This window comes from Carlito syrichta, unplaced genomic scaffold (genome assembly GCF_000164805.1).
Source record: "Carlito syrichta isolate Samal-C Ts95f unplaced genomic scaffold, Tarsius_syrichta-2.0.1 Scaffold304386, whole genome shotgun sequence".
NCBI lineage: Eukaryota > Metazoa > Chordata > Mammalia > Primates > Tarsiidae > Carlito > Carlito syrichta.
Window position 1 is genome coordinate 162,958 of NW_007248482.1, and position 18,063 is coordinate 181,020.

The 18,063-nt window shown below is 34.3% G+C and overlaps 1 protein-coding gene across 1 annotated transcript in view; it reads left to right on the plus strand.

The window, feature by feature from the left end:
• Positions 1–18,063, plus strand: part of HIVEP2 (human immunodeficiency virus type I enhancer binding protein 2) — an 84,232-nt gene that overhangs the window by 41,777 nt on the left and 24,392 nt on the right. The window contains exons 2-3 of the mRNA XM_008059827.1: positions 10,411–10,505; positions 17,106–17,150. The gene's annotated coding sequence lies outside the window, so the exon portion shown is untranslated. The remainder of the gene's footprint in view (positions 1–10,410; positions 10,506–17,105; positions 17,151–18,063) is intronic.

The following is an 18,063-nucleotide window of genomic DNA, read 5'->3' on the forward strand; positions in this document are numbered from 1 at the left end:
TACCTCAGCCTCCCAAAGGCGCGGGATTACAGGCTGAGCCACCGAGCCCGGCTAAGAAAAGTATATTTTAAAAATATGTTACAATTTTTTTCAGGGGGACTTATTTCTAATTGCTTTGCTTGAATTATGTTCTTTAAATTATTTACATAGGTGTGAAGAATATAAAGATTAAGCCAATATACCCATATTACATATTGGTCAATATTGACTGAAATCCAAGTTATGAATTACAAATATACACTCTCTAGTATTTACATTTATTTGAAAAGAAACATCAAATTAAATTACATATAATTGGTTAATCAAAATGACACTGCAAATGGTTTTCAGGCTCTTTAATTCATTGTTTAGGATTGTGGTAACACTTAGGATAGTTGATGCTTTACCCTAAAAGTAGAGATTGATTTGAATCTTATAATGCTTTCTAATCAAATGGATTAAAAACTTGTTAAAGTACGTGTTTCTAAACTGATTTTATAGCCTCATGGAAATACAAAAACTTCATCCAGCTTCTTCAGTGCACTGCACAGTTTGTGGATAGGATCTGCCATTGTAAGTTATTGATGTCCAAGAATATGTCAGATGCATTTACCATGTCTGCTGCTGAGCTTTGACAGTAGCTGGAAATTTGACTATGGCTCAAAGATAATATAATTTGACCATATTATTCATATGCAGTTCCTTAGAGAAGGAAAAGTAATTAGTGTTTCTATTGAATTGTGTTACATGTTCCCTTTCTGTTGTATTTACAAAAACTTTTCTTTTTTTGTAATCAATACAGTTGAGACTGAATGAAAGGGCACATATTCAGAGAGTTTCCTATTACTTTTTATATACATGGAGCCAAGTAATCTCCACAGTTGTGCTGCCCAAACACGATTGAAATATACAAATAACTTAATTTTAACGATTTAATTTTGCAAACAATTCCTAGCTACATTTATTATGTTTTTTGTGATAGTCCCCATTGTTAAGATGAGGGGGGTGTAGTATACATATTGTTAATTGTATAAGACAATGGGAAACAGAAATATTAGCAAAGGTAGAAATGATGTTAGCAACCAGAACAGATGCCTAGAAGGCCTAGATACTTCCTAGGGGAAGACCACAAATTTTGATCTTAGCTTCCTCTCAGTTAACCCAAAATAGGCCAAAATGTAGAAATAAAATTCTTCCTGATTTTGAGATGAGATAAATTCCCCTCATGTCTCTTTATTTTAAGTAGACAATTAGAAATTATGTACCACATTGCTCCTTTTTAATTGCTTAATAAACTAGCATGGACACCATACCTTGCCCATAGTATTAAGCAATGCATATTTAGGCAATCACTGACTTGAGAAAAAATGTGGCATACAATTATCATCAATTTCTTTTGATCAATTATTGATGAATACACTGAAACAAACCACCTCAGTCACTAATGACAGGTGACGGAGTCACTTGTGGTTAGTCACTAATGACAAGTGGATATTCATCAATAAATATATCCCAAATGCCTATACAATGAAGCACAGTGTGACTGTTGCAATATTCTAGGTAGTTATATAGAATTATGAAATACACATAAAGTTTTTTTAAAATGTCTTAAATTTACTGTTCATAGATAGTGACTTATAGCTCATCACCTTCCGTTTTATTGCAAAATAAAAGATAAACTTTTAGATATATTATTAAATTATTTATCAAGTCAGATACATTTTGCATACATTCTGATGCAAAATACTATTTTAAATGGCCTAATAAGAAACAGTGTTCTTCCTAAGACTTACATGCACTAATGACTCTGGGAATATGACTGTTCCAACTCATCAAGCCTCTCAGCCAAGCTCTAGTTCCCTGCTCCCATCGCTGACCTTGCCTTCTACTTTCCTGAGAAGATAAGAACATCTTAAAGGAGCCCCTCAGTTCCTTTTCTCTCCATCTAAAATGTTGTTTTGCTTCCATTATTTCTTCCCTCCAGTCGAAAACAGAAAAGTGTTCATTCTTTCTTCTGAAATTAATCCTTTTGTCTATGCTTTTCAGCTCCCTTTTTATTTCCACTGTTTTCAGTTTATTCCATTATCTTATTACTTGTATCTTTTCCTCCTTCACTCCAAGCTTCCCTTGTCTTTCAAAGAAGTTCCTCAATCTTGATTAGTTTTCAAGTTACACATTTGCAGAAGTTTGCATAAAAAGGGATGAAAGAGATGGAATATAAGTTTTAGTTTTGTTAAGTGTCTCTGATTGTGGCAGTTGTCTTCTCAGAACCACTGAGGCCTCTCAGCGTCTACCAGATAAAGCTGTTTACCTTCTGCCATGCCTGCTTTCTCAGCCCCCTCCCATCACCTCAGTCTGCCTGACGTTCTAGTCACACAAATGGTTTCTCCAACACCCCTTACTCTTGTTTGTGGTACAAGGATGAGTTCATATTAAATGCCTTTCTTCTGCATCTTTACCTGCCAAATCTGAGCCTTCTTTCAAGACCTAAAATAGTGTTTCTTAAATTCAGCATTTCCAAGCAAATCTCTTGTCTCTAGAGATACACTCATTATTTTGTTTCTCTTTTGTTTTTATAGCTTATTCTTTATATATTTTCCTCACCCACTAGAGAGTAAGTCTTTGAAAGCAGGAAACTTGTCTTATTTATCTTGAATCTATACATGCACACTACTTTTAATGCATGCTTGATGTCATAGAAATTGATTTAAATCATATGTATATAAGATTTTTTGATAAATGAGACAATATCTGGATTCAAATGCAAATAAATATGAAATATGCATTCCAGTAATATTTTATTTCATTACATTTGTATATAGGGGCTTTGGAAAAAATGTAATTTGACTGAGAGAATGGGCCAGCAGATGGAATTCTAGAATTCTGGACAGGATTTGCCCAATAAAACCTTATAAATACCTGCTGGAGACATGAGTGCTTTTCTAACCTTAAACTGTAGGCCATGATATATTCCAAGATGAGGTTGAAAATAGGAATACTATTCTGAGTTTATCAACGTGGCAAAGGAGTACATAAATAGCCAGATAGCACAGGCAATTAATTATTAAGCTTATCTGGTTACTTCATTTGGATAAAGCATGACTTCCATTTGAGCCACTTAGCCCTGTTTCGTCTTACCTGGTTGTCCAAGCCATTTTTGAGTACATGATTTCTTAAACCCTAATAGTAACTGATGTTCAGGTTATTTGCTGTGCTAACCACATACCCATTTCCAAAGTCTTGAGGAATAGTATCTGCTTACCCTATGTGCCTCACAGATCCTGAAACAGTGTTGAATCAAGATTTGTTCTTTGATATCCTGAGGTTGTATATCTCTACACTGGCACACGGGCCAATTTCCCCACTCTCTTGGAAAATTGTCAAGAGAGGAAATAGAATTGATTATTTCAGCAGTTCAATTATTAGAAGTAGGTAGCGCCCATCTGGTTAGGTTTTATATGTCATAGGCCTTGCCTTCACTTTGAAGGATTTTTATTGTGTGTAGACTTAGTATGGGGAGACTGAAGACAATTTTTTTCATCACATCTGAGAATCATTTGTAGCGTGAAATAGGGAATGCAGTTCAAGTTTTCAACTGTGCTTTCATTGCTTTGAGTATGATTTCCATTGATGTCGGAGGCGCTTCCCTAAAAGATGGATTTTCTTCAGGCAAGGTCAGCCTTTTTAATAAATACTTATGACTATAATGCATATTTTATAATTTGATTTCTCCATTCTCTTGTTTACATAATCCAAAATTAACGACCTTTTTAATGCTAGTCTTGACACACCCAAATATAAAAGAAAAATTGGGAAAAGAATCATGACCTTATTTATGTATATCTGTAGCAACCAAACAGTAAACATAAGCACTGTAAAAAACAAAGCTTGAGAAAACAATACCTTGAAGTTATGACTTTGTTGTGCCATGCTTCTCACTAGAGTATCATAGTCCAACAGACCTTTGATTTTATCCCTGTTCCTCCAAGTATTTAGTTCAAGAGTAAATATACAAGATAGCTTGGCAAGAAGTAGTTATTTGCCTACCAAAATAACATTAAGACATAGAATAGAGAGAGTTGAAAGGCAGGAGTAAAAAATAAAAATGGGAAAATGTATCACAAATGAGAAAACAAAAAAGATTTTTAATTATACAAAACATCTATTTGGCCTTGCCCTTCTGCACAAACAATGTAGACACTATGTCATTCAGTAGGAGGAGGAATACTTACAGAAGTAGTTTTGCCGTATTTCCACAGGCCTCCTAGGTGAAATTCTGTTATTATGGTCCAAACAGGTTATCTCTAGTGACTGTCAATGAAAGAATAATCTTTGCTTTTAGAAAGATGATACCATGACTCTACTTAAAACATTTACTTTAAAATTTGTATTATAGGCTGGGCTCGGTGATTCAGCCTATAATCCCAGCGCTTTGGGAGGCCAAGGTGAGTGGATTGCCTGAGTCCGCGGGTTGGAGACCTGCCTGGGGAACTTGGCAAGACCTCATCTCTACAATAAATCAAAAATTAATCAGGCGTGGTAGCGTGCGTCTGTAGTTCCAGCTTCTTGGAAGGCTGAGGCAGAAGGATCACCGGAGCCCAGCAAGTCGAGGCTGCGGTAGCTGGGACATGCCACTGTACTGCAGTCTGGGCAACGGAGTGAGAGTTCAACTCCAAAAAAAAAAATTGTATTATAATAGCACAAGAAGTTTATAACAGAAAATAACTTATGCTGAAAATTGGTTGTAATTTTTTCTGGTTTTGATATTACATAATATACTACTTGTAGAAGCTAATTATTTTTTTTATCTAATTTTGGCTCATTTTGGAAAAGAAAATTTTTAGTGAATTTCTTTTTATTTTCTATAAAAGTTAATAAACATTTCAGTGGAATATTTGTTCTTTGCTTAATTTTATGGATTATGAATATATTAGCTCATTAAAAGTTCAAGATTCTTCATTGTTCACTCCTGTAGTTATTCTGCAATAGGGTCAGATTAATATGCTTTAATAAGAGGAACTAGTATGGATTGTGGAAAATAATTGACTTGAAGGTTGGAGGATCTTAACTATCGACCAGAACCATCATAATGAGCTATGGGTCCCTTAGCAAGTATTTTAAGCATTTTAAGAAAGAAAAAAACTGTATTAAAATTGTAATGCTCATTAACATGAATTCAAGTCATGATTGGCTCCTGCAATTACAAGAGGTGCTCAAAGTGGTTACAATCAGCATCCAGATACTTTGATTATGATGCACATCTCTTAAAGTGTGTATACATTTTTTTTTGGCACCCTTGGTATTTTGACTTTTATGTCTCTTACCTTTTTCATCTGCCAGTTATCTGATGGATTCAATGATTTTTAAATTCCTTCAAGGTACTGAACACTCCCTGTATGCTTTAGAATAAGCTCGGCAATTAAATGGTGATAGAAGTTTATAGTTATATATTTGCTCCTAAATCAAATCAGATATAAGACTTATTTGATGTCAAATACGAGGTCAAGGAAACAAACCTCAGTTATAACTCTGATCTGAAAAAACATGATATATGTTTAAGGACACACATGTTGGGAGAAGTTTGAACATTAGTGGAGCAGAGCCAAGATGGAGAATGATGACTAGAAAGCACTATATGATCTCACATCATCAAAGAAAGATTAAATTATGTTCAGTAGACTGTAATTAACTCAAGACAAAGGCTAGTGTATTTCTGAAAATAATCACTAGCAGATGTTTAAACAAAAAATAATCTCCTCTGTGGTCTTTACCGAACCATAAGGCTTTATTAACTAGAACACCTTATTCCCTAACCAACCCCATGAACTACCTGATGTACCCCAGCGATCCTTCCGCTTCACCCTTCCAAGTAGCTGTAACTACAGGTGTGTGCTACCACACTGGGCTAATTTTTTTTTTTAATTGTAGAGACAAGGTCCTGCCAAGTTGCCCAGGCTGGTCGCGAACCCAAGGGCTCAGGCAATTCACTCGCCTTGGCCTCCCAAAGTGCTGGGATTATAGGCTGAGCCACTGAAACTGGCCAAGTCTTGTAGTTTTACTTCATCTGACAAATATGTTTAAATCTAACATTGAGAACTGTACTTTTGGATATTAGCATATATAGTTTTCTTTTAAAATTTATCTCGGTGTCATTGCCTATATAAAACCTTTTCTAACTTTCTAGATAAGTTTGACCATTATCTTTCTTGTGATTTCCCTTATACTGTGTTTATATTTATGTCAAAGCACCTAAAATACTTTGTTGAACTTATTTATTCACAAATGTCTGTCTGCTAAAGCTCTGAGCTCTTCCTGTATTTTATAAATTTAACCCATTTTCCGGCACATAGTAGGCATTCAATAAATGTCTAAAAGTGTTGTAAAATAGTTAAGTGAGAATCACTAACGCACGTGTATTTGCTTTTTCCCCCGGGTACTTTTTGCACGGTGTTTTGTTTTGTGTCTTTCCTATGCTCCTTCACTACCAGCTGAGAAACAACAGTAGATGAAGTTCAGCTTTGGTATCATTTTTACAGGAGGTTTCTAGGACCCAAACCCTGAACTGTATGTCTCAACATGGCAAAGTAGGCTAATTGGTACTGTTTGCAACAACCTTCATTTGTGGAAACTCTGTGAGAGTCTCTCTTCATGTACCTTCTTGACTTTTCAGTCTTCTATGTTGTTGACCCAGTCATGAATTGCCCCATGTTCCAAAATTGCCACTTTTCCCTTTTGCTAGTCATATCTCTTTAACATTTTTTCTTATTCTTTAAATTCCAAACCCAACCCTAGCCTTTACCTTCATGTCCAAACTATTTCTTTTTTTTTTAAAATATGGAATGCCTCATGAATTTGCGTCATCCTTGCGCAGGGGCCATGCTAAAAATCTAAGTTTATAGCCATCATACTGATCAAAGTGTGTGTGTGTGTGTGTGTGTGTGTGTGTGTGTGTGTGTGCATGTGCTCACACACCTGCTTGCCTTCACCTGCCTTCTCTAGCACCTCCCAACCTCTGTTTGCTTTGCTGCTCCAGATACTCGAAAGTGGAACAGTGGGCCCATTTAGAGCCTTTTTCGTAGAAAAGATGCCTCTACAAAAAGCTTGTGAAACTGATAGAGCATATCTTGAACATTGATTTCTCTTTCAGTGCCCTCCTCCCATCTTTAGCCACTTCTTTGGAATCTCTTACGTTCCCTACTATAACATTAAAGTACCTCTTAGGTAGTGGATGAAGAGTAGTGTAGTGTTCATTCTTTTAAACGTGTCATGCTCGAACATTCCTTTTAACTGAGAAATGCAGTCGTCATATCTTGTTTCCAGGTCCTATTTGCCATTTTTTTTCATAGAATTTGTGCCATTAATTATTTTTAATGATGACAACTCTCATTTAAAGTGTAGCTGGTTTATTTTATCACTCTTCTAAATTATTAATCTCCTTTATTACTTATCCTACTTCAAAAATTGTGATATGGTGTATATTTGTTTAACCTCAGAAAAAACAAGGGTGATAGATACTTATAGTTGTGTGAGAGGTTTGCCAGTGAAACCTTAACCACCTGCAAGATTCATCCAGAAGTAATATTAGCCATTAAACCATTAATTGTTTTAAAATAATTTGTAAGAGTAGAGTGAGTGAAAATAAATAATGGATATTTAAAAAATCTATCTATCTATCTGCCTATCAATTTATCATCAATCATTAGACCAATCCAACACTTGCTTAGTTTAATGATAATAAGAACAAATATCTAATGCCAAGGATTTTTTTTTCTTCTAAGAGTAAAAAGGCTGAGAAACCACTGGGATAAAAATGGTAATACTCAAACTTCCCAAGTGTTTATTACAAATAAAAATGGAGGATTGGAAAACACTTTCCAGGGTCTCTTCCATAAACTTGCAAGTCAACAGAAAAAAACATCCTGTGCTAAGTAAAGGAAAAGGTAATTTTCACCTCATATTTAGGAATTAATTTTAAATGACCTGGAGGTATTTAACAAGATTTGTTAGCACTATTTCTGAAAATGTGTTAGTTTTATTAAATGTTCAGGTTTTATTGCCTGCTAATTTCTTATGAATCTAATAACCCAAAGGTAAAGTTAAGGAAATGACAATCTCTTCTCTTTTATTCCATTTTTAAATAGCATATTATTTGAACTGTTGATTTCAAGGGGGCATAAGCATGAGTTGTTGTCACACTTACATTATCAAGAGCTGTTTGAGGAAAGATTTTTCTTTTATTTTGGTGGAGAAACTGGGACACAAAAACCTACTTAAAATTAATGCAAAAATTAATATTCTGAGATGGTATCTTCATGTTTCATTTTAATATGAATAATAATTACCTCCCTTGTAGAGGCCATTGCTAATTTCAGTTTCCAACAAAATGATTTATACAAAACTGCTAAAATAGGCATCATATCTTTCATGTTAATATAATTTGAATCTTTACTTTAAAATCACACTAATTATCTGGAACTTTGTATATGGTAAAATATAAGTAGGACATGATTACCATTGCTTTTTTATTCTTCAAGGAAAAACCAAACGTTTAAGAGGCCATGAATGGTATGTCATGCAATAGAACTGATTTTCAAGTCCTCTTGTTGGTAGAAAAGAGGGATCTTCTGTAATCCAGAATTTTGGATGCATGTGCATGTCATGAGAGGACTGATTCCCATTCCGAGCATCCATAGTCCCATAAAGTATGACTGGAAAAGGAGAGTCAGAACTGGGAATGTTGCCCTGTCATAACTTGTTAGAGGGGCATTCAAGTGCTCTGTTTTGACTGTGGAGGCTGTTGGTAGGAATGATGATTTCTGGAGGGAGTGGATGTTGCTATTGGCTTAACTGAGAATTAAGCTATCCTTTTCCTTTCTTGCTTCTTAGTTCAGTGACTATGGGATTACCAGTCATGGGTAGTCACTGATTACTGCAAGTTATTTTTCCTACAAATGGCTCTATCTTTAGAATCTTGGCCCATTTATGTCTTGGGTGCATTTTGCTCAGAGTATAAAATAACTCAGTGATTTTTTTTTTTTTTGAGGACTGTCATGCTTTACTTTAGCTTAGGTCATATTACTAAGGTACTGTTTTATATTTTTGAAGCACTTTTATTTGATTTCTTAAAAAGTAATATTTACTTGGCTAAAAATATAGATAAAGTTAATTATTTATAGAACATATATGTCTTTTTTTTTTTACTATTCCTTCAGTGTTAATCAATCATGCTCTTAGGCTTTGATGAAACTTTTAATTTTGAGAATAGTAGAGCTTGTCAGGTATCATTTTGAGTGCCAGCAATGGTTGATATGAGGCAAGAAGAATAAAGTTTAAAAAAGAAAATAAATTTAACATTCACTTAATAATTTGCCCTTTGCAGCAACAGAATCTTATCTGACCACCCACATTCATCTGGTTGCTGACGTGGTTCTTGCTTCAATTGCAGAAGCTATTTTTGCACCTTTTGTGTCTTTTGAGGAACCGAGTGGGCCTACTTGCTTATGATTCATGTCTCAAAGTGCACAGGGTGTCCTGAAGTGCTACTGCAGTGATGAGCAGAAAGGAAGGGGGAAATTAAAGCAAACTGCTTTCTTTAAGCACTTAAGTGGCGGTACTGAGGAAAGGCACATTGTAACTGTCATGTCTTAAAGCTTCAGTTCATGTTATGAGGGGTTTGGTTATAACTTGTCAGGAAGAAAGCAATCATTTTTTAAAATAGCAAATATGTAATCCATCATCTATGGGTAATGTAGTGATTGTTATGTGGGTCTTTTATACTGGGAGATAAACCATCTTAAGATGATTGGTCTATTTGGATTAAGTAGTTTGATTTTTCATGCATTTATTTGAATCATACTTGGATAAAAATTAATTCTGAATATTAAAAAAATCCTTTTTTTTCATTGCTTACTGGAGTTTGTAAGGTCTCAGGATTTTACTTTGCTTGGTTTGGGATTCCTATTTCAGAAACTAATTTTAGCACAGAAGAGAATACTGCAGAAATAAATTATAGAAAATAATTTACAGTGAGCTTATCTGAGACTTCATTCTGTGAAGTATGAAGTTTAGTTTCTTTTATACCCAAAGGAGTTTTGTGAAAATCTCAGCTTTAAGGCACAATGATATCATGAACTACAGTGACACAATTTCAGATTTCAATACATGAAGTGTTAACTCTAGCGTTATATTAGTAATTTTCTCCATTTTTGCTATTACAGTCAATTCCTTTTTAACACAAGTATTTATTCAAAGGAGTTAAACCATGTTAAAAGAAAGAAAATTATTTTTGGGGGTGGAGGGGGAGACCTTTTGAGAGATGTAGTTCCAATTTTTTTTTGCTAAAAAAGGAGGTTCTGCAGGTGAAGAATGAGCATGTGTATTAAGTGCATTACAGGTGTCATCATGTTTTAAATCTTCTTATTCATCTTTTAGATTCCCAGAAGTTGTGCATGAGTTCCTGTGGGGAGAGTTGGCATCTTGGAAATCAAAGACGGTTGTGATGCAGTTTTTTGATATGAGGATAACAGGTTAATAACTAACATTTATTATTTTATTCCATTGTTGTTACATTAAACTTGAAAAGTTGTTTGGGCCTACCATGAACTCATACACTGAGAGAGAAAAATGTTATGAAAGTTTTGTTCTGTTTTGTTTTTCATAATAGACCAATTTTAATCATAACCTCCTTACTTGAAACAGTCTCATTTGAGAGAATCTCTCTCTGGTGAATTTTATTTTCATGTGAAATTCTACTTAGTAAATCCTAATAACCTTTACTATATAGTGAGAAAACATTCCAGTAGAAAAGTGAAATCACAGTTGTAAAAACTATTTTAAAATTTATTGGAAAATATTAAATGTAGCATGCTATAGTCAAAATAAGTCATAAATGTCCTGACTAAATACGCAAACTCTACAGATGCATGCAATGATGCCTTCATTACAGCCCACGTAGAAAAATATAGGTCAGTTTCCATTAGGTTTTAAATATCAAATTAGAATTTTAAACAAGCCAAATTAGAGGGTGATCATCATAATATTTTTACTTTTTTCCAAAAGTCTTCTGCACTGCTTGGCAGGATTTGATAGAATATACAGTATTCTCCTCATGGTGGCAACTTGCTCATTTTAGGGAGAACTGAGGTGGTTACTAACAGGAGTTTTTACTAAAAGAAGCATTTATAATGAATTTGGCTCTCAGGAAGGTACTTTTTAAAAAAGTCATCCTGTGGAAATAAGTCTGTATTCAGTTGGACTCTGGCACTGGTCATGCTTTTTTGGTATGTCCTTTTCCCCTCATCCAGTACTCTTTGAACATGTACACTCTGTACAGTGGTTGAGCAATGACTGTCAGAGTAGTGGGACCAATGTTACAGCTCCAGTGCTCCGTGATGCTCATGTATTTCTTAAAATATTTTACAACCAAGCTATGACATTTCAAAAACAAGTATATGGATGTCACCTCTAAACTGTCATCTGTTAATTACTATCACAAGACATATAAGTTTATAAGTATAATGTCATTTAATTCTCAAAAAAAGGACAAATGATCATGTTATTTTTTAAAACTGTTTTATTATTACAGTATTGGAAGTAGAGAAGTAGTGTTCATTGCCAGTCATTTTATATCATTTTTTAGGATGTTATTATTTAATGCTCACTTGACTTTTGTCACCACTCAAGTAATGATTAATTTCCTGAGGTAAAATTTTTTCTCAGATAGTGTTTTTCTAAGCACAAGATCCCAGATTGACAACTTGGTACTGTGGTCCTTTATTTCTCTGTAGAGCAAGCCTGCTTTCCTGCCAATCCCACCCAGCTGTTATCCTGAAGAGACCTCTGAGGAGGTCTATCCACGAGGTTGTTTCTGTGTCTTTCCTTTTGGAGCCTGTCTGAGGAAATTATTTAACTGGGTGCCAAATTTATTTGAGTGGGACTATGAAGAGTGGCCAAAGAAGAGGGCACACTTTTAGAAAAAACTGCCAGCGCTCCCACGTACTATCGTTTTCCTTTGCTTCAGTTCTTTAGTTCCATCATCAGTGAAATAGCCAGGCAGAGGGTAGTATCTTTTTCAACAATACCCTCTGTGAAAAATGTGGTGAACCTACTAAACAAAGCCTGTCTTCACTGATCGGAGGATTCCTGTGGCCTGTAGCACCATTACAGGAAACCTGAAAGTCATATCCTCTGAGTTTTAGTCTCTGGTAAAATATCTTACTCCTTTTACAACACTCAAAACCATTAGGGAAAATTTCAAATGTGAATACAAAACTGTATTTGGAATACCGCTCCTTTGTTGGCAAAGGGTGTCAAAAATAACTTTGCATGGGTTTGGTTACCATAAAAGGAAATCTCAGTGAATAAACTGATAACTTGCTATTTTCATATGGGAATGCTCTCATATTGTGTTTTTTTTTTTTGATGTATCAATTGATTGGGAAAGCTGGAATTTGTTTTTAACATGCTATTAGAGAATCTGAAAAATTAATTGAATCTACATAATCACAGAGAAACAAGGTAGCTATATTTAACCATATTACTATAGTTCTTTATAGCACTAAGAAGATATGTATTAAACAATTAAAATTGCAAGTAGATACAATGGTACATTTAATGATTTGTAATATTATGAGATACAAAGAAAATATTTTCCTAGACTTAATGATCCATTTAATGTAGACTTCCTTCTCTAATATACTTAGAAAAATGTTTTCCCATCTATAAGCATTTTCATACATTTTAGTAATAACACAAGCTCAAGAATTTATGCCATTTTGGAAGAGCTACGTCACTTAGTAGAAGTGTCACCTAATAAAAAAGACAAATGTCATCATCTAACCTTGAATTAAACTTTGAAAGTCTTATTATTTCTAAAGTGAATTTCTTTTCCTCAGTATAAGTTGAATAGAGTAGCAAAGGAACTTTTGAACCTTCTCAAATCCTGCTTGGTTTTAAAGAGAAAGACATGCCAAGCACAGGAATGCACATGCCTTCCATTACAAAACTTTTTCAGTTTTCAGAATAAAGCAGCTGTAGACAAGTGACTAATGCAAACAGTCCACATTTTCAGTAGTTCATGAATATAATCAATAAATTCCCAAAATGACCCATCATTTTCCAAAAGGACCTATCCCTCATTTTCTCTCCCATTTACCCTTCTCTATATGTATCCAAAACCCCAAGGGAAGAATTTTATGGGTAGCAGTTAGTGGAAGGTTCCCCAAGGATAAATTTGGAGAGAAAAATACACCCTCAAATATACTTAAAATCTAATCTACATGGTTCATGTGAAGTAGAATGATTTCAATTCCTTAGTGATCCTTTCACTGAAGTGAAAAGTTGGACATTGCAGGTCAGAGGAATGTGGACCCAGAGGGGTCCCTGTACTGCTGGGACCTCCATCCAGCACGGACACAAAAATGGAAGCTCTTCTCAAGCTACTCAGGAGTAGAAAGCAGGGTGCAGGATATTATCTAGTTTCCTGACAAAATGGTGGGGCATCTTAGGCAGGCTTGTCTTTGAAATTTAAAAGGAAAAGATTTTCTTGACAGAAGCTATTTGCATAATTAAGTTAATGTGTTTTGAATTTTTAAAACTTTCTGGATCATAAATGCTATTGGAATATAGAATGATCCTATGTTAAACTTAGCAAAATTGATTTTTATTTTTAAATGAAATGATAGATGTGACTTTTTCTGATTAGCCTCCTTCTTCTAAAAATTAAACAATTAACTTAATGTTCTAGATAAGTTTTATTCTGACTATTAGGCATTTGGAATTTTATGTAAGTCACTTTCTTTCATCTTCTAGTATATTCTCTGATAGCAAAATATTATTGACTTTGAATTTTATTTGGTGTATGATATGGCCTTAATGAATAAGAATGGTTTTACTGTATTAGTGTAAGCCATAAAAAATTAAATATGTCTAATTAATATTACTTGATTGCTAAATGAAAACATTATATTTTGTTTAATCATTTATTAAGTAAATTATTACAGTGGTTTTTTATAAAATTGTATTTGACTTGAAGTTTATGTTTTAAGCAAAATTGTATGTTCTCTGTCAACCAAAAGGTAGGAAATGATACCTAATTTGTGCTTGTGAGGGTCTTATTTTCCTTAGAACTTATGATTTTCAAACTAAGCACAGTGTCTCAGGAGTCACTCTGGAGGCTGAGGTAGGAAGATCCCTTAGCCTAGGAGTTTGAGTCCAGCCTGAGTAAGATAGCAAGACCCAGTCCTTTAAAAAAAAAAAAAAAAAGTAATGATTTTCAAAGAACAAAGGAAAACAAACTGCATGAGAATTTTTCATGTTTTTACGAGATGCTGTTCTCATTCATAAATTAATATACTATTAAATTATGGATTTTTTTGATTTCTAGAAAATGGTATTTTGTGGCCATTTTCTGTAGGACAAACATGCAAAGCTCATATATGAGGCAAGATTGGAGGGCAGGCCTCTTGTAGTACAGGCTTTCCTTGCTAGGTAAGTGTTCTAGGAACACATAGCATCAGTGTACCAGCTAGCATTGCTGTGAGAGACTGTTTGGCCGCAGTGGATTTTTTTTTTTTTTTTTTGGAGATTCTTTCAACGTGTTTGCCCATTTCATGATGGATGATTTACACAAATAACTTTCCCACATCACAATGAGTGTTCAGCAGTTTTTGACCAAAAACAGCATGACCCCCATACCCCATCTCCCTGTTTACCCAATCTCACCCTGAATGACTAATTTTTTGTCTCCCTGGATGAAAAACATCCTCAAAGGGAGACGTTTGCCTATGTGGAAAAGGTGAAACAAAAAATGGCAGAAGCACTGAATGGTATCAAAATTGACAAGTTCAAAAACTGTTTTGAGCAGTGGAAAAAGAGTCTTGATAGGTGTATTGCATCAAATGGAGAGTACCTCAAAGATCACTGAAGTTTAAACGTGTAGGAATAAGCATACTTTTTTTATAAATAAATTCCAGGTTTTTGGAAGTTGTCCTCATAGATCATCCCAAAACCATTAAAAGTTCATACACTTCAAATATTGGGGTTAAAATATTTAGGAGAGAGTATTATTGAAGTTGTATTATTTTAATTTATTATAAAACTTAATAGAGACTGTAGGTCAGAGGTCAATGAAATTTTGTTTCTGAAACTCAACCTCCCTAAGCATCATTCTCAACTGTAAAACAGGCATATAATAGTAATAGCATAGGGCTGTCATGAAGAACAAATAAGATAATGTATATGAATCTCTGTAACAGTATTTGTTGGCACATAGCAAATGTACAGTGAATGATAGCCATTATCGTTGTTATGATTAGCCATGGACCCTCATACATAGATCAATACCATGTTAAAATAGTAAATCTTAAAAGTAACTTAGAAACTGTTCAGTTCAAGCTCTGAGTCCTAATTGAAGACTCACACATGCTTCTGTCTTGAATTGGAAATATACTATATCTCCTTTTAGAGGGTGTTATTTACCTCTAAAAGTCTGACAGAGGTTGTGTCTACATGAACCTTAAATATTTAGTTAATTAAGCACAAAAGCCAACCAATTTAGGTTCAACATTGTGTCATCCTCTTGTTAGCAATGTTGCTGGAATTGACAGAAGTACATTTGCTTTGGACTATTATGAGGCCATCACTTTTCTTCCAGTTTTTGCCTCATTTCCTATAGAGGAATGTGTAAAGAAATTATTGAGGGGCTGGAGGGAATTAAATACAGTAGTAAAACTTTTTAGCAAATTTAGGTTAATATCCTTGTGTAGTTTTTTGACAGCTGCTTTACAGATCTATTGTGTTTCATGGCTATTAGCAGAAGGGACTTTTGATTACAGATGTCTTGCTACAAATATCTGGGGGCTACTGATTTTTCACCTAAAGGAAAATTTTCATGTGTGCTTCACCTCTCAAAGTGCAACTCCTCTCTTCATCCTCACAGCTGAGTTCTAAAGTAGAGAGAACATTGGCCATTAAAGTAAGATCAGCACTTGAGTTTGGGGTTGGGAATCCATTGTATATTTCCATGAGAGTATTTTTATGAAATTATGGCCCAATTTTTTATTTCAAAAGGTAAAACACGCTCATGTTAGGAAGAGTAAAACTTAAAGTCACTGAAAGTCATAAGGTGAAAAGTAAAAATCTCTTCTTTCTCCTTCCTCTGATACCCTTGTTCCACTTCCGAGATTTAACTATTGTTAAAAATTGCTTGGCATCCTCACAGGAATTTTGTGTTTATTGCCTATTTCTCTTTTACACAAATAGAATGATAACAGACATGGTAGGGTACAGTAGGCTTTTCTTGCATTTAATGTTACTATTCCCTGAACAAGTGTAGCTGTACTTCATTGATGTAAAATGGGTCGGTTTTACAGTTGAGCCATAGTTCATTTCAGCCATCCTTATTCACATACTGGTGTATGCTTGTAAGGTCCGTCTGTAAGGATATATTCCCAGCAATGGAATTTCTGGGTCAAAGTATATTAACTTTCTTGTTTTAATGAACACTGCTACCCTACCTATTAAGGAGACATCTCCACATTCATCATAATCGGTACAATGTAACACTGAAGTTATGAGAATCCTCTGGGTACTACAGTGACTACTCTCTTAAGGAAGTTGAGTATTCACTTACAGTCACACAACTGCTGTCAAGTCGTCTTGAGCTATCCACCATCATCTAGAGGACCCTTTTACCTTGCTGTGATGTAAATTTCCTAAAAAGGAAATTTGTTCTTTTAAATGTACAAATCTATTATTGCAATAAAATAAAATAAAATAAAAACTCACTATTCTTAATTTTTCAATGTCCACGGAGCTAGAACTAGGCTGATTGTGTCAAAAAACTAAGATATTTTGGTATAATAATCTTCTATCTTAGAACACATTTCTGTGACTTTTTAAAATAGAATTTTCTCTTTGAGTTATTTCTGGTGACAGTGTCAATATAAGGTTTTCTGTTTTAGTGTAGGGTGTTCTAAAGCAATCTGTTGCTGTTTGTTTTAGGGCATATAGCATTGTGAACTTTCTATATAGTCAAATTTGTATGAAAATGTGAATTTGTATTTGTATATAGCCATTCTGTTGTTTCATGGAACATTCTTTTCTAACTGCATTTATTTTGTACCTAGGAAGCGTCAGGACAATCATGCCCATGAGAACTCTAAATTGTTCAGGTAATCATTTGATTTTTAAACTATCCCTTTAAACTGTTCCCAAAATAGGCTTTGTTTTTCACATTATAGAAATTTTATAATTATTTTGCTTAGATGTACTCTTTTACCTTTTCTGAAGTTCTTAGCAACTTTTGATTTTTATAGCCTTGATCTAATTTTACTAATTGCTGTTTTTAAGCTATCAAATTTATCTATGTTTATGTAAATATAGTATATAATATATTAAACATATAATATATAAAACATATACTTTATATATTTATTTACATATTTATAATTATACTATATGTATATCTTATATTAATATATATTATATATTTTCTATTAAAATATACAATAAAATATGTCTCTGTATAGACTTCAGCATTCAAGTCATAATACTTGGTTAATAACTCTAAAATTTTTAATTAAGGCTTTAGAGCCGGACTCGGTGGCTCAGCCTGTAATCTCGTGCTTTGGGAGGCTGAGGTGAGTGGATTGCCTGAGCCCGTGGGTTCAAGACCCACCTGGGCAACTTGGCGAGACCTCATCTCTACAATGAATCAAAAATTAGCCGGGCGTGGTAGCGCGTACCTGTAGTTCCAGATACTTGGAAGGCTGAAGCGGAAGGATCGCTGGAGCCCAGCAGGTCGAGGCTGCAGTGGCCGGGAGCGGCCACTGCACTCCAGTCTGGGCGACAGAGTGAGACTCCAACTCAAAAAAAAAAAATTAAGGCTTTAAAAAATCTTATAATTTGATAAATAATATAGATCAAGAGTTCGCTTTCAAATACTTTTCAACAAAAATTAGGGAGTATTTAAAAGAGTGACCAAAATGTAAGCATAGAAAAGATTTATGCTTATGCCTAATGCTAAGTTTGAAATCAATATCCTTTGACTGAGGAATTAGTGTAACTACAATAAAAACAATTCCT